At 45.7% G+C, this 26,749-nt stretch overlaps 1 protein-coding gene and 2 non-coding genes across 5 annotated transcripts in view; 2 read left to right on the forward strand and 1 right to left on the reverse strand.

The window, feature by feature from the left end:
- Positions 1-26,749, forward strand: part of LOC124790089 (tyrosine-protein phosphatase Lar) — a 537,690-nt gene that overhangs the window by 95,287 nt on the left and 415,654 nt on the right. The gene's annotated exons all lie outside the window — the stretch shown is intronic.
- On the reverse strand, positions 18,010-18,083 carry Trnat-ugu. The gene has a single exon. It is a non-coding gene; the product is annotated as a tRNA-Thr (tRNA).
- On the forward strand, positions 18,401-18,474 carry Trnat-ugu. Its single transcript has one exon. It is a non-coding gene; the product is annotated as a tRNA-Thr (tRNA).

A 26,749-nucleotide genomic window follows, 5' to 3' on the forward strand; every position in this document is an offset into this window, starting at 1 on the left:
AACACTTTATTGGTTTTAGATTTACTTATACTGTTTCTTTTTTCAGTTGTTTATTTTTAACGTGCCTACTCGTACATCGTAATGCAAAGGACACCACCTTGCTATATGCAGAGATGACGGGCACCCACATGACTTCGCGTGCTGATTTGACGACCGTTCGTCTGTTGAAATGTCTAACCTGAGCGTGGTTTTTGGTTGATTCTCCACACTCCCTGTGAAAAAATCAGAGTTGGCTTATATCATTTCCGCACAGTGCCTTTGTTGTCTTTCTGTGCCTATTGTCTACAACAGGGTCTGTTTCTGGGCGAAAGGAGGCTTTCTTTAGCTTGTAGTTGATGGGTCTTTCTGCCCCGATCCTGTTAAATAGGCGGTGTTCTGGGCTCCAGGACGGCTCAAGGTCGAATGACTTCCACATAGCAGTCGGTGCTTCCTAACACGCATTGGCTCTTTAAGGGGAAGCACCACACTACCAAGCGATATAAGTGGAGCAGAAATGACCAGTGAAAGTATCTGTATTCTACTCCAGATTCTGATTCCCTTAAAGGAGCAAATGTTGGATGAAGAGATCTGAAGCAAAGTTGTACAAGCGACATCCCGTAGAAAAAAAAGAGATAAACGCACATAAGAGGATGGTAAAGCATATAACATTGATGTGGCAAAGCGATACAAGTAAAATCCCTCTCTTTGCTGCTTCCTGATGAACGAAAAGAAAACTAGTTACAAGATGTCACGAAACAGTTGGCACCAAAGACAGACATGTCCACTTCTAGATGAATTCCTGAATGCGATCTAACAAAGCATGGTAGAAAAGGTAAAATCCCATGAATGTCATCTTGTCAGCTCTGTGCATCCAATCTCCAGAGATTAATCTTTCTCAGTGCAAAAATCTTCTGGACTTGCTTCCATTTATCCTGGCTATCTATCATGCATTCTTCCACTCGCTTGGACGTGAAGAAGGACAATCAATAACAACAACTAGGATTGACCGACTTGAGGTACTTGAACCAGATGATGAGAAGGACTTTCTGGAACGAGATTATGAATATAGTCTTTCTTATTTTGTACCACTACTTTAAATACTGAATCAACAAATTGCAGTATGTTGATGTAGAATTATACTGACGTATAATGTTGTGTATTATCTAGATAATCTTTTAATGATACATGAGAATAAGGAATCAACCAGGTAGTATGAAATATTTTTAACAATGGGATAATGCGTTAAACAGTATTCTTCCTTATTTTGTTTCAGTAATGTGAGGACGAAAGGTGTGATGTGGGATTACATAAATGTTTTGTTATAGGTCTAAATGGCAAGTTTATGATTAACTGAATTGATAACTACCGATAATAAAGCATTATAGAGAAAGTATAAATCACATTCGTCTTAATTCATAATATTGTGGAAGCAAAGGGATACAAGCGCATATAGACTCTTACGAACTGTGGTATAAAACAAGTCAATACAAATGATCAATTATGCCAGAATGCTAATGGAAAATGCTACAAAGTAATACACAAAAATTTTGAAATTCCGTTTTTCTATCTCAAGACAATTCTGTAACCTTATGAACTTTAGCTTCAGTTTTCCCAAAACTACAAGAAGTGTACTTATACCCCTTTACTTATACCTCTTTGCTTCTGACTCCATCAAATAAGTTTCAAGTTTGCTAAATCGAAGAGTCGGGCGGCAGCTCTTGTGGGGTGCACAAGTCGTATGCTCTCTGGTGTTTTCGAAGTGCACATCAGAAGTCGGGAGAAGGCGATCCTTTCGTGATCGACTTGAGTTATTTCTTGCAGTACGGAAATCTGTCTCATTGCAGCTTGTCTCGCATACGGTTAGTATGCAAGCAAATACACTGTGGCGTCCGAGTAAGCGAATTTTCGCTCACGTTGCATATTAAACACTAACGGTGAGATCAGCGATCCGTGATGAAAGCCTGGTGTTGTGAATATAGTTTCTGACTTCCCTTGCCGCCCGAGTGGCCGTGCGGTTCTAGGCGCTACAGTCTGCAACCGCGAGACCGCTGCGGTCGCAGGTTGGAATCCTGCCTCGGGCATGGATGTGTGTGATGTCCTTAGCTTAGTTAGCATTAAGTAGTTCTAAGTTCTAGGGGAATGATGACCTCTGAAGTTAAGTCCCATAGTGCTCAGAGCCATTTGAACCATTCTGACTTCCTTACTTGCGTTTGTACAATTAATCTTGTAGAGGATGGCTATAATTAAAGTGCAAAACACTGACGGAGGACCAGTGTGGGCTGTAAATATCGTATGACAGCGAAACTTGGTAGATATGCTAATGCGTTAATGTGGAACCGATTTACACTGGAAAAAAATTACTTCCAGTTTTGGCCATCAGATGTAAATCTGGCGCTGTACAGCATCTCGGATGCTCATATTGAACAAATTGTGTAACAACATCAAAATTATGCCTGTCTCGATTGTTTGACCTTCTCTGCCCATGTCCCGTTGTAATGGTACTTGAATTACGTAACCATTACGGCACCTCACCTCAACCTCTCGATACCAGCAATATTCTGGGTTTCTGTAAGGTAGTTAACATATTTCTGAGACAACATTCAGATTTGATTTCATTAATGTAGAGGTACTTTGATACATCGATATGTTTGTATTGCAATGATATTATTCTTATGTCACTATGATCTTTGACGTACTTGTAACTCTGATTTTTTGGCGCGTAGGCGGTTATTAAAAAGTCAAGTCTTGGTCGTCATGTTGGAAAGACGCAAATTGTAGTCAGTTTATAAAATGTCATCTTTAACAGTGAGGAAGATATTTTCAAGTATGTTTTATATTGTGAAGTGATGTTTTGTATGTTACGTGATATTGAAACAAAAGTAATAAAAAAGAAGTGTAACTTAAATTCAGAGTGCTGATAACTTTTTTACATCACCATTGTGCTAACTCTCAAAGGTTTAATCTTCAAGAATGGTTTGTGAAACACATCTATAAAACTTCTGAATATCGCAGAATAACACCTAGGCCTCTTTGCATCCGAGCTTGGAATCATCACCACCGAGATTTTCGACGATTGAGCCATGAGTTCACAACGAGACCAGCGTGGGAAACACGAAAAGATGAGTCCCTACTTTATTCATTATTTCATGAAATGACTCTATTAACTGTGCTCTAATGTCACCTGCCACATAATATAACGTTGTTGTTGCCCGAAAATACAGTATTTAGCAGCGTGAGCAACACCACAATCATAATTAATTTTTGACCTTTGTTGTGGTAGGGTTGTTAGACCGTTCTTAATCCATTACATAGGGAAACACTTCAGTGCGCCCTTGATGCATTCACAGCGCCAAATTTGCAACTGGTAGCAAACATTGGAACTAATTTTTTTCCATTGTAAATCGGTTCCATACTAACGCAGTGGCATATCTACCATGTTTCTCTTCCTACGATAATTAGAGCCTACACTGGTCCTCTGTGAGTAGGTGCACTCCGGTTTACACGTATCTCGAAGGTAGTTATTTATAAAGTTGATACAGATGATCGTGCTCTCCTAGCCAACACCGTTCAAGAAGCCAGGCAACAAGTGAAATCACTACAAGAAATAGCAGAGAAAGTAGGCCTTAGCATATCATTTGAAAAAACGGAGATTATGCTAACCGATCCACCACTTGCAAACAAAATTACAATAGGAGAACAGGAAATCGAAATTGTTGATAAATTTAAATATTTAGGCGAAATAATAACATACAATCTAAATGAGAAGCCATCATGGCAAAATAGAATTAAAAAACTGAACTATGCAAATTACATTACCAAAACTACATACAGCAGAAAAAGCCTATCTATAGATGCAAAATTAAAACACTATAAAACAGTTACACAACCAGAAATAACGTATGCAGCTGAAACTATCTTCAAAACAACTAATACAGCAGAAATTGACAGAATACTAAAAATAGAAAGAAGAATAATTAGGACATGTATAAATAAACAGTATAAAATAAATGGACATTGGAGAATAGCATCAAATGAAACAGTATATAAGAAAATAGAACCAGTCATGAGCACAATCAGGAAGAAACGCATCTCATTCTTTGGACATCTGATGAGAACTCCAGCAAACAGAATTAGTAAAAGAATAATACAAAAATTGTGGAATAGCAAGAGCGACATTAAATGGATCACAGAAATTAAGGAAGATATAAAAGAACTTCAAATTACAGTAGATGACCTAAAAAACAAGACAGAGAAAACCAGAATACTGCAAGACCCGCAAACCAGACTACAAATGAAAATCAATAAAAGGAGTACAGGAAGAGTTGTCTCAGATGAAGAAAGAAAGAAAATACCTGAAAGTATGAAGAAATATTGGGCAGACAGAAGAGCAAAACACCTTTCATATAAGAATAGCCTCTAATAATTATATTATCTAAATATATTAAGTTATTGTCGAACCAAATTGTATCCATGTGTAACAACATGTTTAGAACTTTGTATTTTTGACTACAGTGGTCCAATGATGCCATAAAATAAATAATAAAATAAAAAAACAGTAATTAAGGCTAGTTTCTCAAAATATTAGGAAACTTGTGACGTTCCCGCGAGGTGTACGGCCTGCACGGCGGTGTGGCGGCCAGACGGCCTCCGCGGCCCTCTCCCGCCCGCCCTCGAAGTTTCGGAGTGTCCGCCCCCGTCGTCAGTAGCCGCGTCCGCACCACAGAGGCCGCTGTCAGCCTAATGGAGCGGCCAGTGAGCAGCGGCCAGTGGCCGCGGTATCGACCGGCCCGTGTTTACAGCCCGCTCCGGCTGTGTTTGCCGCGAGGGCGGAGCACGGCCCGCTGCGGCCGGCCGCCGGGGAACTCTCTGAGCTGAAGGCGTGGAGCCGGCCGGCTCCTCCGGCCCCGCCCTGAATCACTCACAAAGGACGCGGCTTGACTCTTCCTCCCACGCCAGCGGTGCTTGGCAAGCGATCGACGTCGACGAGGACGCGAGCCTAGAAAACACGCAGCCACTGGCGGGAACACGGAAAATGCCATAACCCGAGTTCACAGCAACGTCGCTCCCTGGAAGAGTCAAAATAAGCGAACTCGTGCCTCGGCTTATCCGTATATACTCGACCGTTGCTGAGAAAACGACAGTACCAGTTTTCAACGTAATATAGATGCTTTTTAGCGCGCTGTCATATCAGCCAAGATGCTGGCACACTGAAACTTCCTGGAAGATTAAAACTGTGCGCCGGACCGAGACTAGAGACCTATGCCTTTCGCGAACAAGGGCTCTACCAACTGCGCTACCCAAGCACGAGTCACGCCCCGTCCTCACAGCTTTACTTCTTCCAGTACCTCGTCTTCTACCTTCCAAACTTTACAGAAGCTCTCCTGCGAACCTTGCAGAACTAGCACCCCTGAGAGAAGTAAAGCTATGAGGACGGGGCGTGAGTCGTGCTTGGGTAGCTCAGTTGGTAGAGCACTTTCCCACGAAAGGCAAAAGTCCCGAGTTCGAGTCTCGGTCCGCCACACAGTTTTGATCTGCCAGTTTCATATCAACGCACACTCCACTGCAGAGTGAAAATCTCATTCTGGAAACATCCCCCAGGCTGTGGCTAAGCCATGTCTCCGCAATATCCTTTCTTTCAGGAGTGCTAGTTCTGCAAGGTTCGCAGGAGAGCTTCTGTAAAGTTTAGAAGGTGGAGACGAGGTACTGGCAGAAGTAAAGCTGTGAGGACGCTACTGTGATTTTAGTGAATTCGGTCTCTTCTGGATGGCTTCTTATTCATCAGAAAGAATCTGCAGAACTTCCCAACCGCAGAAAGGGATCATTAATCTTATGTGTCTTGTAATATCTTACAGAATATATTACGGTCAGTAACTCCGTCAGTGGCAATGCTTCGTTGCTCATAATACGAAGACTTGTTCTTTGAAGTTTAACACTGCGTCGCACTTTGTTCTTATAATGAATATCATTAACATCCCACAAGCACCCCGAAACCGAATAGTTTCCACAACGACTTTCGCGCAATGCTGGGGCTAACAGTACAGTTCCGAAACTAATGTTAACGACGTATTGTCTCCGAGTAGTGTTGGCTTTAATATTCATCTGTCTTGCTTCGTGTCTTCTACAACTAATGGTTCCTCAGAAAAGAATACTTTTTTGACTAATTTCGATCTTAAATCGTCCTCTGATCGACATATATTATCAATAGAACATGGGAAGACGATTCGTTGACATTAAAAGTGCAAGCAGGATCCAGAAGTCATTTATCAAGCATCATGCTTTTATAGTATGCAAAGTGTTTGAGATAAGTTGGTTTTGTCTCTAACTTACAAAATAACAAGTGAAAGGAATATTTATTTAGTTGGGTAAGCGTAAGAAATGTTGTACTGTATTGTATTGTATTGTATTGTGTGTTAACCGGGGACCTAGAAGCGACGGAGAGGCTCCGTCCCCGCCGCAGCCGCAGTGGTCCAAAACCCCACAACGACTACCGCGGTCCACTTCACCCCTCCGCCGCCCCATAAGAAACCCAGGGTCATTGTGCGGTTCGGCCCCCGGTGGACCTCCCAGGGAACGTCTCATACCAGACAAGTGTAACCCCTATGTTTGCGTGGTAGAGTAATGGTGGGATACGCATACGTGGAGAATTTGTTTGTGCAGCAGTCGCCGACATAGTGTAACTGAGGCGGAATAAGGGGAACCAGCCGAGGCAGGTGGAAAACCGCCTAAAAGCCATCCACAGACTGGCCGGTTCACTGGACCTCGTCTCGAATCTGCCGGGCGGATTCGTGCTGGGGGTAAGAAATGTTACTCTTTCTGCTAAATGATGGATATGGTTTGTTTAGTTATTTTCCGGAAAACTACAGCAGCGAGTTATAATTTTTTAATTAGAACACTATTTTGTGCATAATACAGATTGTGTATTTAAAGGAACGGTATACAAATTAATTTAAATCAGTTTTGTATCAATTTTAGTAAGGCAGCTGGAAAAGTAAAAGTTATAGGGGTCATTGCAACGTGCTGTACATAACTGGCTGTGTTCAGATGGATGTTCTGCTGTCGGAATGCTCATTTTAGCGAGGTGTTCGAACGAGTGCACATTTTTCTGAATTCAGAGTTCAGTGCGTCATCTAAATGGTCTTCGGGCAACGTGTAAAGTTGTGGACAGAGTATAGCGGAAGACAGAAATTGGATCACACCCAAAATATAGTTGTAGATGAAGAGATTGGCACAAAAGAGAAACGTATAGGATGTCCCTCCTAAGAGTTGTCAAGTGTATTTTCTCTTGTGTCTCGGTAGTTATTTGCAATTTCGTTTTTCTAATGTGCAGCTGGAGTCCAAACCAACACCGCTCACCAAGCGACGCCCAATGTCAACAGAAAGCGTCATTTTATTTTCCGTTACAAACAAAATGACTATTTAAGCAGAATGTTACTGGCGCTTTCGATGGAGCGGTCTCAGGTCAAGCTAGAGCGATATTTGTTTTATTGATGTGTAGTAATAGGTCCAGTAGAACACGAAGAATAACGAGTACTCCAGCCAATACCGCCCTGACCATAGCTGTATACTACCGCCATGCAGCAACACTGCTTATTCACTGCTGAAGTAGTGATTATTCTTACTGTTTTACTGTCCCCGTTAATGCTTACCGATGAAACAAATATCGCACTAGACTAATTTTGGGGCAACTACACTACTGGCCATTAAAATTGCTACACCACGAAGATGACGTGCTACAGACGCGAAACTTAACCGACAGGGAGGAGATGCTGTGGTATGCAAATGATTAGCTTTTCAGAGCATTCACACAAGGTTGGCACCGGTGGTGACACCTACAACTTGCTGACACGAGGAAAGTTTCCAACCGATTTCTCATACACAAACAGCAGTTGACGGCGTTGCCTGGTGAAACGTTGTTGTGGTGCCTCGTGTAAGGAGGAGAAATGTGTACCATCACGTTTCCGAATTTGATAAAGGTCGGACTGTAACCTATCGCGATTGCGGTTTATCGTATCGCGTTGGTCGAGATCCAATGACTGTTAGCAGAATATGGAATCGGTGGGTAATGCGGAACGCCGTGCTGGATCCCAACGGCCTCGTATCACTAGCAGTCGAGATGACAGGCTTCTTATCCGCATGGCTGTAACGGATCGTGCAGCCACGTCTCTATCCCTGAGTCAACAGATGGGGACGTTTGCAAGACAACAACCATCTGCACGAACACTTCGACGACATTTGCAGCAGCATGGACTATCAGCTCGGATACCATGGCAGCGGTTACCCCTGACTCTGCATCACAGACAGCAGCGCCTGCGATAGTGTACTCAACAACGAACCTGGGTGCACGAATGGCAAAACGTCATTTTTTCGGATGAATCCATGTTCTGTTTACAGCATCATGATGGTCGCATCCATTTTTGGCGACATCACGGTGAACGCACATTGGAAGCGTGTATTCGTCATCGCCATACTGGCGTATCAGCCGGCGTGATGGTATTGGGTGCCATTGGTTACACGTCCCTGTCACCTCATGTTCGCATTGACGGCACTTTGAACAGTGGACGTTACATTTCAGATGTGTTACGACACGTGGTTCTACCCTTCATTCGATCCCTGCGAAAGCCTGCATTTCAGCAGGATAATGCACGACCGCATGTTGCAGGTCCTGTACGGGCCTTTCTGTATACAGAAAATGTTCGACTGCTGCCCTGACCAGCACATTCTTCAGTTCTCTCACCAATTGAAAACGTCTGGTCAATGGCGGCCGAGCAACTGGCTCGTCACAGTATGCCAGTCACTACTCTTGATGAACTGTGGTATCGTGTTGAAGCTGCATGAGCAGCTGTACCTGTACACGCCATCCAAGCTCTGTTTGACTCAATGCCCAGGCGTATCAACGCCGTTATTACGGGCAGCGGTGGTTGTTCTTGGTACAGATTTCTCAGGATCTATGCACCCAAATTGCGTGTCAGTTGTAGTATAATATATTTGTCCAATGAATACCCGTTTATCATCTGCATTTCTACTTGATGTAGGAATTTTAATGGCCAGAATTTTAATGGCCAGTAGTGTATATCGAATGGGCACGTAAAATTCCGCATTCAAAGGGAAACAAGCTGACGCTTTCAGTCGTCAGTGGGCGTCGCATGAAACTCGTGATGAGCAGTTTCCTTTTGGGTTGCCTCCGGCTACAGGTTGCAAAAAGGAAATGCCAAATATCTGCCGAAACACCAGAGAAAATGCGGGTGACTACTGTTAGGAGGGATACCCTGTGTATACAAGTGGGGGAAAACTGAAATGTTCGAATCCGTTCAATTTCAGCCGACGGTTTCATTCAGAATGAATGAAGCTGTAAAACAGAGTTGTGTTTCCCTCTTCACTGTGATTTAACGTGCGCTCCTCGCCGTGTGACAGCTGCACGGGGTACAAAAACTTTGCTGGCGAAAGGGGTGTGAGTCCGCGCGCCCCCTGCGGCACCGTCTCAAGTGTCTGGGCAACGGCAGGCGGGCCCTCAGAGAGCCTGACCCCGTGGGAAGTCAGCTCTGAATGGCAGCTGTCAGCCATATGTGCAGCTGCGTACCGCTCTCTGTCGCAGGCTCCACCCAGAGGATGCCGACAACAGGAATAAATAAAATGTAGCGTTAGGCCTGTTTCACACGAGCGACTTTCTGTTCACAGTAGACTGCCTGTTCCGGGTGTGCGCGTTGCCTTAGACTGTTTGCCGATGATGCTGTAGTCGACAGGAAAGTAGTGTCACACGAAAGTTGTGAACAAATCAATGAGGATTTTCAGAAAATAAATGCGTGGTGTAATGACCAGCAGTTCTCTCTCAATATTAGTAAGTGTAACCTACTGCGTATAACAAGGCTAAATATCCATTAATGTATGAGTACGCTTTGGAAGCGGTAACATCAGTCAAGTATCTGGGTGTGACTATTCGAAATGATCTCAAATGGAATGATCAGATTACACAAGTAACGGCTAAGGCGAACTCTAGATTGCGGTTTATTGGTAGAATCCTGAAACGATGCAGTCCTTCAACAAAGGAAATAGCTTACAATACGGTAGTTCGTCCAGTCTTATTGTTCGTCTGTATGGGACCCTTACCAGTTGGGTTTGATTCAAAAGATTGAGGAGGTCCAAAGAAGAGCGGCAAGATTCGTGACTGGTACAGTTAGCCATCGCGAGAGCGTTACAAATCTCATAGAAAATTTAAAGTGGGACACACTTGCAGGTAGACGACGCGCTGTACAGAAGGGGCTGCTCACTAGATTCCGAAAACCAATCTTCACCGAGGATGTATAGCATATATTATTACCACCAACTTTCAAACTGAGTAATGATCATCATTCAAAGATAAGGGAAATAAGAGCTCGTACTGAGGCGTTCAGACAGTCGTTTTTCCCTCTCGTGATCCGCGAGTGGAACAGAGGGAAGGGGGGGGGGGGGGAATATGACCTTGGCGCGAATTGTGCCCTCCGCCACACACCGCTTGGTGGCTAGCGGAGTATATATGTAGATGTAGCTGTAGCATCCAGCTGGTAAATCAATTTCCGGCACGTCGCAAATGGTTTGGTGACGCCAATGAATGTGCCGAGCGCAGAGTCCTAAAATCGTAGGACGGTACATATGTGCGTACGTTCCTTTACTGCCGTTAGTAAGCAGACGCCATTAAAGACAGTGGATGTTGTGTACACACGCCACGGTTGTGCAAAGCCACGTGAAAAACAGTTATCATGTGATGATAAAACAAAAATCGGTACGTACCTCGAAATGGGAGTCTCTAATCGTCAAATAGCCAAGAAGATGAAATTTGGAAAATTTGTGGTAAGGTCTTATGGGGCCAAACCGCTGAGGTCATTGGTCCCCAAGCTTACGCACTACGTAAGCTAACTAAACTAACTTACTTACGCTAAGGACTGCACACACACCCATGCCCGAGGGAGGACTCGAACCTCCGACGAGGGGAACCGCGCGGACCGTGACAAGGCGCCTGAGACCGTGCGGCTTCAAGAAGATGAACTGTTCAGGTACAGTGATTGATAATTTCGTTAGAATGGGCGCGCGATGTGGACAGAAAGGGAAATGTAGAAAATTATATGAGGTATAGAATGAGCTGCTTTTGCGCAAAGCAAGGGCGACAGACCGTTATTTGTCTCATCTTGTTGCTGATTTACAGTTGCCAGTAACTTCCACACGCGTGCAACAAATTTTGTCACATGAGAAACATTTGCATTCATGAAAAGAATGAAGAAACTCTCATTAAAACTTAAACATAAACAGGCTACATTGGAGTTTGCTGAAAACCATATGTCGTGGACTTCAGAATGGGATAAAGTGATCTTCAGTGATAAGAAGTAGTTTAATTTAGATGGGCAGGGTGGATTTCAATATTATTGGCATGATCTGAGAACAGAACAGGCGGTATGGATGAGAAGACTTTTTTTGGTGGAAGAGTTATAATTTGGGGGAGCGTTATGTACATTGAGATGTTAGACACAGAATTGATCAGAATGTATGAGGACCTAGGGGACGAAACTCTAATGATTCAGCTAGGTAGTGCATCTGTGTATGCTTCTGCTAGAACGAAAAAGTCGTTTGAAGATAAAGATATCGCTGTCTTGCCCTGACCTGCACGTAGCCCGCATTTGAACCACGTGGAAAACCTTTGTGGAATACGTGCAAGGCATGTTTATCGCAATGGAAGGCGATTTGAGGCCGTAAGTGAGCTGAAAAGAGCGATACGAGAAGAATAGGCGACAGTTTCACTGCAAGAACTACACACACTAACAAAATCAATGCCGAAGAGAATTTTTGACGTTATTTGGAAGAGCGGAGGTTGGACAAAGTACTAACGGTTCAATAACAGAAGAGTGCCTTTATACCTAATTTCATTCTGGATATGCAAATGCCTTATTTTATTACTCGTGCTACGAAAGAAACTTTGTAATTCCTTCTTGATTGTTTGTCTTAGACGTATGTACTACTTTCATAATAAATTCGATACATGTATCCTTCAGTCTTTATATTACCAATTTAATTTTATCCATATTTTGCAGCTCCAAACGGACTGTATTCAATACACTGGAAATATGAATTCAAAAACGCCTTGAGTCACAAATTTTCGTGTTTTATTAAATACGCGATGTATTTCGGACCCTGTGGGTTCATCATCAAAAAAATTGTTCAAATGGCTCTGAGCACTATGGGACTTAACTTCTGAGGTCATCAGTCCCCTAGAACCTAGAACTACTTAAACCTAACTAACCTAAGGACATCACACACATCCATGCCCGCCGGCCGGGGTGGCCGAGCGGTTCTAGGCGCTACAGTCTGGAACCGCGCGACCGCTACGGTCGCAGGTTCGAATCCTGCCTCGGTCATGGGTGTGTGTGTGATGTCCTTAGGTTAGTTAGGTTTAAGTAGTTTTAAGTTCTAGGGGACTGATGACCTCAGAAGTTAAGTACCATAGTGCTCAGAGCAATTTGAACCATCCACGCCCGAGGCAGGATTCGAACCTGCGACCGTAGTGGTCACGCGGTTCCAAACTGCAGCGGCTAGAACCGCCCGGCCACTCTGGCCGGCCATTTGCATACACAAGTTTGTAAACACTTCGTAGATGTTGTTATATATGGTGTGATGAAAGACGTACAAGAACATCTGTGAAGTGCTTACAAACATGTGTATGCAAATGTGCCTCTTGAGTGGTGTGATATGCATGAACAGGATAGAGTAAAGGATGTGTGATGATGATAAAAAGTTAAAAACGCTCTTCTTGGGTTATGTGTCAAGTTTACCCTGTTCATTTTTTCCACCGTTTCGCACCTATTTTCAGCATTTGACTTACGAAATTGACGTAATTAGGAAAAACGAAGGTTGGACAAACCGAACATAAAACCAGTTCACTGCAGGAATATGCATTTCACCTCAAAAGTGGTTCAAATGGCTCTGAGCACTATGGGGCTCAACGTCTGAGGTCATCAGTCCCCTAGAACTTAGAACTAGTTAAACCTAACCAAAGGACATCACACACATCCATGCCCCAGCGGTCGCGCGGTTTCAGACTGTAGCGCCTAGAACCGCTCGGCCACTTTGGACGGCCATTTCACCTCATTCAAGAGCAAAAATAAATCGTGTTAAGAGGAGTTACACCAGATGATGGACCCACAGTGTGCGAAATGCATCTTGTGTTTAATAAAACATGAAAAATTTGTGTCTCAAGGCGTTTTTCTTCTTATACTTCCAGTGTATTGTATTATCACTTTCGTGGACCCGTCCTTTTATACTGATTTCCACTACTGTATGTGATGGTACTGTCCCACGCTGCATAAATCGGTCGCCCCACGTCTGGCCCATACACGTGGACTAGCAGGCTGCGACTTGTCCGTCTGCAGAGGCACACGGCAGCAATACAAACAGTGGCTCGCAACCCGGGCGAAGCTGCGGCAAGCGGGGCGGTGCTGCGCGGCCATGCGTCTTGCGCGAGCCGTTTATTGCCGCCCCCTGCCAGCCGAAGCGACGCTCCTCCGCCCCCGATCGCACACAGACGGCGCGGCGGCGCGTTTTAGCGACGTCGCGACGCCACAAGAAGCCGTAATTAGAGCGCCGCGGCGCGCACCGAGGTCGTAAAGCGCGCAGGCCGCGCCGCGCCATGGCAAGAACACGCGTCCTGATTTGCGCCGCCCAGACGTCGCAGCCGCAGACGCGAGTCGCTACACGGCGCCCTCTCCCTGTTTACCTCCCCCGCCGCCCGCCCCCCCAGCACGCTCCACCCACGCGGCCGAGATATATGCCCAAAGTTTCTTACGAGCCGGCTAACCTCTGCGCGGCAGTAGACTAGTGGTGCCTTTCCTGGGGCAGATTACTGTAACGGCCCGGGCATCAGCGCCGGCCGTAGCGCCTATTTGCATAATCTGGGCGCGCCAGAGTCAACACGCCAGTAGCGGGCTGCCGCCTACTGCGGCGACTCAACTTGTAAGCCGGCAGCGATATTCGGCGCGACCAGGGCCCGCTTTCGCCGTAGGCACTCGCCGCGGACATCGGCAAACAGTCGGCGGCCGCAACGCCTGCTCTCTCTCTCTCTCTCTCTCTCTCTCTCTCTCTCTCTCTCTCTCTCTCTCTCTCGTCGTCCCGTCCATCACAGGCTCCCATTTCACATTTCGGGAGACCGCGGTAAAACTGTCCCAAGACACTGACCTTGCGGCTGCTTTGAAAGGTGAAAGTGAAACTGAGCCGTGTATCGATTCGTGCTACACCTTGTATTTAGATTGCATTGGTTTTCCTTTTCTTCAAATCAAATGGTTCAGATGGCTCTGAGCACTATGGGACTTAATATCTATGGTCATCAGTCCCCTAGAACTTAGAACTACTTAAACCTAACTAAGGACATCACACAACACCCAGTCATCACGAGGCAGAGAAAATCCCTGACCCCGCCGGGAATTTTCCTTTTCTTCCCCTGACATGTTTGTTTGATATGTTGTCTGTCATTAAGTGGCTGCTTGGTTGTCTTTTCCCTCTGCTATCGATATCTGCGTTTGCTTCCGGGAAACTGCTACGGAGGAAGTGAGGTCTTTAACCGGTGATAACCTTGTGTGGTGGCGCGGAAGGAGGGGCGTGGTGCGCGCAGAGAGTCTGGTGGACCAACACCGACTCAAAGGAAGGCCTCGGCGCTTGTTCGTGACGTCATGTCAGCTAGGCACGGCGAACGCCAGGCCTGTTGCAGGCATACTCATAATGGTGGTGTCTCCCTCTCTGACACAGGAAAATGTGAAACTATTGGCGGTAGTTGACTAACGCACATTGTTCTGAGAGATTTCTGCAACCAATTAATTGTGCAATTCATTACACTTCCTAACAAATAGTGTACTCCTGAAGTTAAATTTCCACCTGTTTTAGGGATTGAGATACAAAAACAATTTCATGGTCCAGCAGCAACAGCATTCTTGCTTATTTATTACCTTATTTGTAAATCTGAGGAAGTTACGTTTGTACTGGGTTGCTTTTACAAGAAACTGTGAACATATTGGTGCTCTTCTTTAGGTATCTTGGTTGACTGTGGGGTGAGGAGCACTGAATGTTAATGAAGTATCCAGTATGCGATTGTACACGTTGGGGGAGGGATGGGGGACAGAAGAAGAGGCAAAAGAGAGATACTTGTTTCATCAAATAAATTTTTTTTATCTTATAAAGTTTCTCCTTTCAGTTGCAAGAGGGGAATATTTATATTTTCTAATGTGCATGCCGGCGGCGGTGGTCTAGTGGTTCTAGGCGCGCAGTCCGGAACCGCGGGACTGCTACGGTCGCAGGTTCGAATCCTGCCTCGGGCATGGATGTGTGTGATGTCCTTAGGTTAGTTAGGTTTAAGTAGTTCTAAGTTCTAGGGGACTGATAACCACAGAAGTTAAGTCCCATAGTGCTCAGAGCCATTTGAACCATTTTAATGTGCATGTTTAAAAAAGTTTAAGCTTAGGAGTATTTTCGATGTTTTCTGTTTAGAATTCCTTTCGTTGAAAACGACTGTAATCTAATGACTGGCAACAGTTGGACATTTACACACGTAAATTAGTTCACATTTTCAGTGACGATATCAAACGAAAATAAATAAATAAAAGAAACGAGTTCATTGTAAGGGGGTTGGGGTAAGTTTCGATAGCAAAATGGATCAAGTAAATATAGTTACTTGAATGCAAAATTTCCGAAGCTTGCAATGGGGCAAAGCATCTTCTCATATTGATCTACGTTTGTTTCGCCAGGATTCTGTACTACAGAACTGTCATCTTCATTTGTAGCTTTACGATGGTAAGAAAGTCTTTCATCTAAATAAAACTGCAGAATCCAAAACAATACCACACATTTTGTCCAAAAATAAGAGATTTATATTGATAAGCACGCCCAGGCGTTTCTGCAAGCAACAGACCTGGCGTTCGCCGTGCCTAGCTGACGTGACGTCACGAACAAGCGCCGAGGCCTTCCTTTGAGTCGGTGTTGGGTGGACATGGGAGGGCAGTGTGGCTCACCAGCGCGGACCAGGCGTGGTCGGTTGTACCGAGTCAAATGGTTCAAATGGCTCTGAGCACTATGAGACTTAACATCTATGGTCATCAGTCCCCTAGAACAGAACTACTTAAACCTAACTAACCTAAGGACATCACACACATCCATGCCCGAGGCAGGATTCTAAGCTGCGATCGTAGCGGTCACGCGGTTCCAGACTGAAGCGCCTAGAACCGCACGGCCACACCGGTCGGCTGTACCGAGTCGCCACGTGATGTATGTCAGTCAGGTACATGTTAGAAGACATGACTGCTGCACCGATTGCTCACAGTGATTTCACAGAACCTTCGCGGACCTGCAACAAAATGGACTCCTTCAAGAAGAGCGGGCTGGGAGAGCGAATCTCCTGGGTTTTCTTGTCTCGGAAGAGACACAGTGGAGTGCCTACTCTAGGGAGGTGTAGTTTTCGTAGCCAGCTTACTGCGGGTCAGCACTGACCACTCCTGCAGCTATTTAGCTAGAGCGGCCGTGGAAGATTCCTTGGGAACTAGGTTGATCATTCTGCCCTGGCGCGAGGTGGTCACCTTCACATAAAAGAAAGGTTGTCTCTCCAGTTTGAAAGTAACGGCTCCGTTATTTAACAGTTTATGACTTTCTTAAACAATATGTTCTGCGATATTAAAATTACTTTGTCCACACAGTCAAATGGTCGTGTATTGAGACAGCACATCGGCGAGTTCATAATTCTGCAAAAATTAATATTTTAATAAAAATTTACATATTAAGTTTTCCATTCAATATTCAGGTAATCGGCCCATTATGGAGGCCATTGGAGTTTTAATTTTTACCCCTGTATGAGTCTGTGATTAGAAATTTCATGAATCGAGTAATAAAGTACTTTTTCTTCGTAAGGGCTGAACGACACAGTCACTGAGGTCTCTCTACATGTGTCTCATACACCGCGGAAAAGTCTCAGATTCACAACCTGAGCGAACTGCCTTGCGAAGTGTAGCATGCAAGCTCGTCCTGTTTCACCAGTATTGTGCACTATCGAATTCTTTCACTAATCTACTAGGGTCAATCAAATGGTATCCGTACTTTTGTCGTGAAACACCTTTAAAGTTCTCACACTGCTTTTTGCGCATGAACGCTTGCAGTGGCACCTCTGCACCCATGTGGACGCCACTCTACCTCGGCCGCTTCAGTTGAAGTATCTTGTCACTTACATACTGTCAGCGTCATCGCAACCATCCTCTAACAGTGTGTCCCAATGTTCGAGAACAAACATTGATTCGATTTCTATGGTTTGAAGGGGTGAAAGAGGCTGAAATCGATCGTAGTCTTCCTGCACAACATAAGGACAGGGCCGTGTTACGTAAAGACGTTTATGTGTGGATCAGGATGATTCAAAGCGGCCAGACGACCCACGAAGAGGGAGCACGCTTCCCTTCAGTATCTACCATGCTCCAAGAGATTCAGCAAGCTCAAAAAATGGTTTAACAAATAAGCGAGTTACCATGGATATGGTAGAGTTTTCGATGGACATCAGTCATGGATGTGCCTATCGAAGTGCTGCGGTTTGTGATACCGCATTGGGCTGACAACACCCCTGAACTCTCCCTACAGATCATATCTTGCTCACTCATTCATTTCTTTGGGGCTCTCAAGGATGCCTTACGAGACCGTCAATTTTCCTCAGACCTCGAAGAGCAGAGAGCAGCACAGAAATGGTAGGAGATGTACTGGCGAAAGCAAAGCGGCGAGGACGGATCGTGAGTCACGCTTGGGTAGCTCGGTTGGTAGAGCACTTGCTTTGCGTAAGGTACCGATTTCGAGTCTCGGTCCGACACGCAGTTTTAATCTGCCAGGAAGTTTCACTCCATATATACTAAGATGGTATCTGTTCTTTCGGACATGTCCGAAAGAACAGATACCATCGGTGACCATGCAGCTCGTTAGAATGAAATTACAATGAAATGAACGCACTTAGCTGCTTTCAGGCGTTGTCATACGTCAACGGGGACAGATGAAAATGTGTGCCCCGACCGGGATTCGAACCCGGGATCTCCTGCTTACATGGCAGACGCCCTATCCACCTGAGCCACCGAGGACACAGAGGATAGCGCGACTGCAGAGATTTATCTTTGGCACGCCTCCCGCGAAACCCACATTCTCAACGTATTGTCCCGCACTAAATTCGTAGCGCCCCCGCCCGTTATACTCATTAAGATGGTATCTGTTCTTTCGGACATGTCTTTGCGAATGCACAAACAGTGCCCGAACTCTTACGGGAATCAGCAACGCGCCGCGAGTAATGAGTATAATGGGTGGGGCCACTACGAATGTAGTGTGGGACAATACGTTGAGAATGTGGGTTTCGCGGGAAGCGTGCCAGAGATAAATCCCTGCAGTCGCGCTATCCTCTGTGTCCTCGGTGGCTCAGGTGGATAGAGCGTCTGCCATGTAAGCAGGAGATCCCGGGTTCGAGTCCCGGTCGGGGCACACATTTTAATCTGCCCCGTTGACGTATGTCAACGCCTGTAAGCAGCTAAGGGTGTTCATTTCATTGTAGTTTCACTGCAGATGTGGGTTCTCGAACAATCGAAAACCACCTTCTCGTCAGGAGAACACAAGCCTTTGGATTTTTGTACCAAGTTCATTGCAAACGAAAGAGCATACATTGAAGAATAATGTACATGTCAAACTATCATTATTTTATAAATACATTGTAGAATGAAAAGTGTAAATAATTTTCATTATCACACTGTCTGCAGCCTCAGAGAAGTTCAAGTGCGCGTCATCATTCCTCAGAACTTCAGTATATTTCTTCTTTCCACGTTGATTCCTCTTGACGATTCTCTGTGCTGTCTACTCATCATTACTAAATTGTGGTCTGAGTCTGTACGTGCAGCTGGACACACCTTACAATCTGGTTTCGGAATCTCTGTCTGACCATGATGTAATCCAACTGATATCTTCCTGTTTCTTCAGACCTGTTCCGTGTACACCTCCTCCCCTTGTGACTGTTGAACTGTGGATGCACGGTTACCAGCTAGAGTTTACTCCAGATGAATCTTAACCTATCTCTTCTATTACTGTTGTTGTTGTTGTTGTTGTTGTTGTGGTCTTCAGTCCTGAGACTGGTTTGATGCAGCTCTCCATGCTACTCTATCCTGTGCAAGCTTCTTCATCTCCCAGTACCTACTGCAGCCTACATCCTTCTGAATCTGCTTAGTGTATTCATCTCTTAGTCTCCCTCTACGATTTTTACCCTCCACGCTGCCCTCCCTCGATGTCTCAGAACATGTCGTACCAACCGATCCCTTCTTCTAGTCAACTTGTGCCACAAGCTCCTCTTCTCCCCAGTTCTATTCAATACCTCCTCATTAGTTATGTGATCTACCCGTCTAACCTTCAACATTCTTCTATAGGACCACATTCCTTCTATTACTACCAAGATCATATTCTCGCCTAACACTGGCTTCAGTTCCTTGGTCTACCACAGCGTTCGAAACCTTTCCTAATTATTAGATTATCAGCTTCATTTACATACAGAGTTACCTATTCGGTGCCCGCATATACTCTCTCTCTTCGCCTTCAGCCTGTGAAAGGGAAATCAGAGCTCGCACGTAAAGATTTAGGTGCTTACTTTTCGCACTTGCTGTTCGATAGGTGAATGGTCGAGAAATTGAAAGTGGTTGTATAAATCGTCTGCCAAATCCTCTACTGTGCATTGCAGAGTAATCATATAGGTGTAGCTGTAAATAGGAATATCGCTGCCGAAGATGAGGCTGGAAAGGATTTGGCGCAGGTACGGTATGGACGAGAGCCCAGTAGGTCCTCGCAGGATAACAGCCGCGTGTACATAATTGAACGGCGTCATTAGCCGGCGCCGTTGTATTTGTGTGTGGCTGGGAGCGGGCGGTTACGACGGCGAGGCAGGCGGTCCTTTTTCGCCGCGTCTGCGGCTGCGGCGCCGGCGATGGGCTTTTAAGACCGGTGCGTGGGAGCGGCCGTAATTGCCGGTGTCCAGGCCGGGACGTCAGCCTGAGAGCGCCGTGCATCACGGCCGCTAAAAGGCCCGCCGCAACACGCCACGCCGCGCCGCCTCGCCTTCTACAGGCCTTTCCACACCGAGCCCAGCCGCCTCTGAAACACTGTGCGGCCCGCACCCCAACCCACACAGAGCCTCTACTCCTGCATCTACACCCTCCCAGCCACTGCGAACTGCATGGCAGAGGGTGCTTCCCCTGTGCTACTTACCATCGTTTCTTCCCATTCCATTCTCACACGGAGTGCTGAAAGTATTGTAAGCCCTCCTGCTGTGTCCTGAACAGCGGACAGCCAGTTGCAAACAGCTCGCCACAGAGTGTCAGATCGTAGCGACTGGATCTGCCTTTTGCGACGGAATTCGAAAGCTGTATGTAATTTAAATCAGATCTAAGTTCGTGTTTCTCCCCGTCACTTTGAAACATATCGATCCATATATAAACACTTTTACATGACATGGTACTGTCATTGTATTGTGCTGATAACCTAAGATCAATTTCAGCCCCTTTCACACGTTCAAACAGAAGAAATCGAATCACTGCTCGTTCTCGCACTCTGGTACAAACTACATTACTGGCCATTAAAATTGCTACACCAAGAAGAAATGCAGATGATGAACGGGTGTTCATTGGACAAATATATTATACTACAACTGACATGTGATTACATTTTCACGCAATTTGGGTGCATAGATCCTGGGAAATCAGTTCCCAGGATAACCACCTCTGGCCGTAATAACGACTGAGTCAAACAGAGCTTGGATGGCGTGTACAGGTACAGCTGCCCATGCAGCTTCAGCACGATACCACAGTTCATCAAGAGTAGTGACTGGCATATTGTGACGAGCCAGTTGCTCGCCTACGATTGACCAGACGTTTTCAGTTGGCGAAAGGTCTGGAGAATGTGGTGTCCAGGGCAGCAGTCGAACATTTTCTGTATACAGAAAGGCCCGTACAGGACCTGCAACATGCGTTCGTGCATTATCCTGCTGAAATGTGGGGTTTCGCAGGGATCGAATGAAGGGTAGAGCCACGGTTCGTATCACATCTGAAATGTAACGTCCACTGTTCAAAGCGCCGTCAATGCGAACAAGAGGTGACCGAGACGTGTAACCAATGGCACCCCATATCATCACGCTGGGTGATACGCCAGGATGGCGATGACGAATATACGCTTCCAATGTGCGTTCACCGCGATGTCGCCAAACACGGACGCGACCATCATGATGCTGTAAACGGAACCTGGATTCATCCGAAAAAATGACTTTTTGCCATTCGTGCATTCAGGTACGTCATTTAGTACACCATAGCAGGCGCTCCTGTCCTGGCAGCATCAAAGGTAACCGCACCCATGGTCTCCGAGTTGATAGTCCATGCTGCTGAAAACGTCGTCGAACTGTTCGTGCAGATGGTTATTGTCTTGCAAACGTCCCCATCTGTTGACTCAGGGATAGAGACGTGGCTGCACGATCCGTTACAGCCATGCAGATAAGATGCCTGTCATCTCGACTGCTAGTGATACGAGGCCGTTGGGATCCAGCACAGCGTTCCGTATTACCCTCCTGAACCCACCAATTCCATATTCTGCTAACAGTCATTGGATCTCATCCAACGCGAGCAGCAAAGTCGCGATACGATAAACCGCAATCGCGATAAGCTACAATCTGACTTTTATCAAAGTCGGAAACGTGATGATAAGCATTTCACCTCCTTACACGAGGCATCAGAACAACGTTTCACCAGGCAACGCCGGTCCACTGCTGTTTGTGTATGCGAAATCGGTTGGAGACTTTCCTTATGTCAGCACGTGGTAGGTGTCGCCACTGGCGCCAACTTTGTGTGATTTCTCTGAAAAGCTAATCGATTTGCATATCACAGCATCTTCTTCGAGTCGGTTAAATTTCGCGTCTGTGGTGTAACAGTTTTAATGGCCAGTAGTGTACTAGTAGAGTGGACACGATTGCGGTGACACTAGCAGATCTAACTCGTTTTTTTGCGATGTGTATGATGCTCTATGTGTCCATCCTTCATCACACAGCACCCATCCTGCCGATGTGATTTCACACGTGACTGACTCCCAAGTAACGCAGACCAGCAAATGTTAGGTAAAGATAACGGCGTCTCGACACTGATTCTTTACAATTATTTGACAGCACCGTCGCGAACTTGCTTCAAAATGGGCTCCGCCAAGAATTTGGATAAGAGTGGGCTAGGTGAGCAGGGCGTTTTGGAGTAGATACAGTGGACTGCCTATTACAGAAAAATAGAAAAATGTAGTTCCTCTAGCCAACTTTACTGTTCAGCACTGACCACTCCTGCCGCTATTTAGACAGAGTGGGCCTGGCACTTAGGTGGAAGACAGTCAGCTTTGGTCCTACTTCAGAACTGTGGAATTGTCGAGGTGTGCTGTCTTGCTGAACGATGAAACCTCTGCTCTGTTTCAAGTTCTCGCATGAGTCATGGTTGCAGCATGTCGAGGCAGTGACAGTTCTCTCAGCTTAGAAGAAGGGTCACCGCGTGCTCATCCCCTTCCTCAGCCTGCAGAAGAGGGCATTTCGCCCGACAGGCCTGCAACCTTTCTCACATTTGTGATATGCAAGTGGCCTAACATGGAAGGGGCTACATCGGCAGCTACAGAGCCACAATTAAGCACGCTGACTAAACTAGCAGGCGGCAGCTTGAGCGCCGTTAGAGGTCACTGGCTCCGTGGATCTGTTTGCTTCCACAGGCCATGTAATCGCAAATAGCATTGTGTGCTGCCTAGGTATTTAGGTCGGCTCAGAGCCACTCCAAGCAGACTTTCATCCAGTCTCTGGGCCAGGCGTCGACTGCACCCACAGTTCTTTAATCACTCGTTGGAAACTTCGCACCAGCCACCGAGGGAGACACCAGTCTCTGTCACTGCCACCTCCAGGACGTGGCCTCTATTTCGGGTACTGTAAGGACTTTCGGTATCCGCTAACGACCTTACCTCGCGGTATGGTTCCGCTATCAACTGAATCTCAGACTTGACTTCTTCATTGGTGCCGTCAGCCGAAGGTCAGACTTGCGTAAATTCAGCGCATATTACGAACCTTCACAAACGGTTGTTATGATTAACTTTTTCTCCACGGAGGAGTTTTTTTTTTTGTTTACGTATTCTTAATAAAAGTGTTTACCTGGACTGTGTCGTTATTGCGCCTCAACTGGCATGACGTATTGCGCAGACTGTCTGTTGGACACCAGACGGAACACGTTTTCTCGGAACTCCAGTCGGGTTTAGCAGTTGATCTGAGCCCGGTGGAACACATCAGGAGCGATATCGATCGCAAAGTCAGCGCATGCTAACCACCAGCCCGTAATTTACGGGGATTGCCTGACTTGTGCATAGGCATCTGGTGAATAATACCACCCAAGTCCACCGAGGACTTGTCGCATTCATGCCAAGAAGAGTTGCTGTCACACTGCGTCCTAAAGGTGAACCAAACACGCTACGAGGATTAAGCCGGTGGCCATGAGGTTTTGGTTCCTCAGTGTAGACCTCACATTTCGTATAGCAGTTGCACTCAAACGAATCTAAAGAGGGATAAAAAAATCTTCAATGTATCCCAATCGCATATTATTGTGAAGCAGATGCAGGCTAAGGAAAGGGATGAGCACGCGGTGAGGATGGCGACAGATGCGGCGCGAGGAGAGACGTCTCAGGGAAAACGCAGACAAAGAGGCTGAGAGCCGCGGACTCTGTTTCAGAAGTTGGAGCCACATTTCGCCAGGTTTACAAGGAAATTCACTTTCCGTCATCTGTTAGAGGAGCGTTCCGTTTCGTATCAGTCGGCGCCCGCGCGCGGAACTCGGGGCGGCTTATATTACATTCTGGCCGACCGCGAACTCCACTTTACATCCACTTTAAAAGTGCACTGCGCCGTATCTCATTATCTTAGGCGCGGAACAGGTCGCGCGCCAGATTACACGCCACAACTTGCTGTTCCTTCCAGTTTCATCGGCGGCCGCAGCCACTTTGTGCTTCCTCGCTGGCTGGAAGAAGGCGCCACTTTATAAACTTCAGCCTCCCGCCACCATATTGCTGTGTCTCGCTCTAAAAGGTCACCGTATGTGCGGGCCCATACCAACAGACCTGTCTCTGTATCGGTGAAAATCAACCGCTGTTTTGAAGACAGATGCAAGACAAATCCAAGAAGGATAAGATAAATATACTCAATTATTCCTCCTCCGTAACAGGGTAAATACTAACAAAACGGCAGTGATAGTTTTATAGTAATTCTAACATTTAATGCCTCACAATAATAGCTTCTTGTTTCACCCTTATTGTGCCACATACCACTGAGGTGACAAGAGGTCATGGGATATCGATATGCACATATACAGGTGGCAGTAGCATCACGTACACAAGGTATAACAGGACAGTGCATTGGCGGAGCTGTCATTTGTATTCAGGTGATTCATGTAAAAAGACTTCCGACGTGATTATGGCCGCACGACGGAAAATAAGAGACTTTGAACGCCGAATGGTAGTTGGTACTAGACGCATGGGACATTCTAGTTCGGAAATCTTTAGGGAATTCATTGTCAAGAGTGTGCCGAGAATACAAAATTTCAGGCCTCTCACCCCTGACAACGCAGTGGCCGACGTCCTTCACTTAACGACCGAGAGCAGCGGCGTTTGTGTAAAGTTGTCAGTGCTAACAGACAAGCTACACTGCGTGAAATAACGGCTCAGTGCGGCGAAATGTGTCAACAGACTATGACAGCAGACGACCGACGCTAGTGCCTTTGCCAACAGCGTGGCATCGCCTGCAGCGTTTCTCCTCGGCTCATGATCAGATGAGTTGGAACCTAGAAAACTATAAAACCGTGGGCGGGTCAGATGAATCCCGATTTCAGTAGGCAAGAGCTGATGGTAGGGTTCGATTGTGGCACAGACCCCACGAAGCCATGCACCCAAGTTGTCAACAGGACACAGTGCAAGCTGGTTGTGGCTCCGGAATGGTGTGGGCTAAGTTCACATCTAATGGACTGGGTCTTCTGGTCCAACTGAACCAATCGCCGTAAATGGTTACGTTTGGCTACTTGGAGACCATTCGCAGCCATTCAGCGATGGAATTTTTGTAGATGTCAATGTGCCATGCCATTGGGCCACAGTTGTTCACTATTGGTTTGAAGAACATATTGGGCAATTCAACCGAATGGTTGGGCCACCCAGACTGCCGACATGAATCCCATAGAACGTTTAGAAAATAATCGAGAGGTCAGCTGGGCAAAAAAAAATCTTTCACCGACAACACTTTCGCAGTTATCGACTTTTAAAGCTGCAGCATGGCTCGGTATTTCTGCAAGGGACTTCCAGCGACTTGTTGAGCTCGTGCCACGTCGGTACCGCATGACTTTCGTCGCCTCAGTGTAGATGTTCATAGGTGTTAATTTTCTTGTTTATTTCTCTTCTTCGAAAGCTATGTCATATCGTAGGTACTGGAAATACGCTACCTGTTGTATTATTGTGTCACTGGTGATTATCTTGGTAGTTATCGAGTATTTTCCTAAAAAGGCCACTGTTGTTGATATTTTCGGCTTAGGGTTATATGGTTTAATCTATGTACCGCTGTTTGTAGTTGATAAGCTCCACTGTCCTGTATGAGTACCTGGTCGTCAGCAAAAAGTGTTGTATTTTAGAAATTTAGCTGCCCAACTTTTATACCTTGAGGTTTCCTGTCCCCGGTTTATCTGTCTCTGGTGTCAATTCTTGCCAGTATCTATTTTTATATAAACCATGGCATACTTTCTCAAGTTCATGGGGAAAACACTCTTCTCCAGAATGTACCTGAGCTTTTTTCTGTGCAAGCGGTCAAATGTTTTTCATAAGCGATTAACGCATCGTATGTTTCCAAATTGAATTTTCGTCTTTTTTATATGATTTGTTTCAGCGCAGAAACATCATTGGCACAGGACCTTTCCTTACAGAATCCTGCTTGTTGTTCTAATAAAAGTGATAGAGATGTTTCGAACCTTTTCTTTTAATTATTTTGCTGCGGATCTTATATGAGACATTCAGAAGACAGATTGCGCTGTAGTTATTTGTGTCACTTCTGTTCCCCTTTTTGAATAGTGAAATAACTTAGCGCATCTCTGTTCTTCTCGTACTTCGCCTGTACGTCAACACCTATTACAGAGGTGCAGCATCTGAACTCTGCAAATGTTCCACCGATTATTATCAGTTCCGAGCTAATTCTATTTAGGTGGTTCTCTATTTTCTTTTCTTGAATGCATGTTTTAATTCTGTCAAAACTATTATATCTGTTCTTTCCTCTGTTCTTTCTTCCGTTGGTTCTTCTGCTCGTGGATTATATCATAATTTGTTGTAACGATTTTCCCAGTCCTTTGAAGGAACGATATTTTTACTTTGTGTAACAAAAATGGACAGCACAGATTGCAGGACACATTACTCACACGTAGGCGTCCTCGCACGTAGGTGATGGAATTATATGAACATGGGTCTGGAAACCCTTTGTTTCCGTGTTACAACTCACTTTCTCCAACACATTTGTCACTGGAAACACACAAGATCAGAACGTTTGAATCATGGGGAAAATGCACTCTTGGTGACGTTTGGTTACGTTGCACACGTCCAATGTTTCGTCTTACATGTCCTGGTTGCCTTGCGACATACGTCGTTGCTTGTTAGTAGGTAACATCAACTATTCCAGCGATCAGTACGACCATTGCAAGCACACGTG

Source organism: Schistocerca piceifrons, chromosome 3 (genome assembly GCF_021461385.2).
Source record: "Schistocerca piceifrons isolate TAMUIC-IGC-003096 chromosome 3, iqSchPice1.1, whole genome shotgun sequence".
NCBI lineage: Eukaryota > Metazoa > Arthropoda > Insecta > Orthoptera > Acrididae > Schistocerca > Schistocerca piceifrons.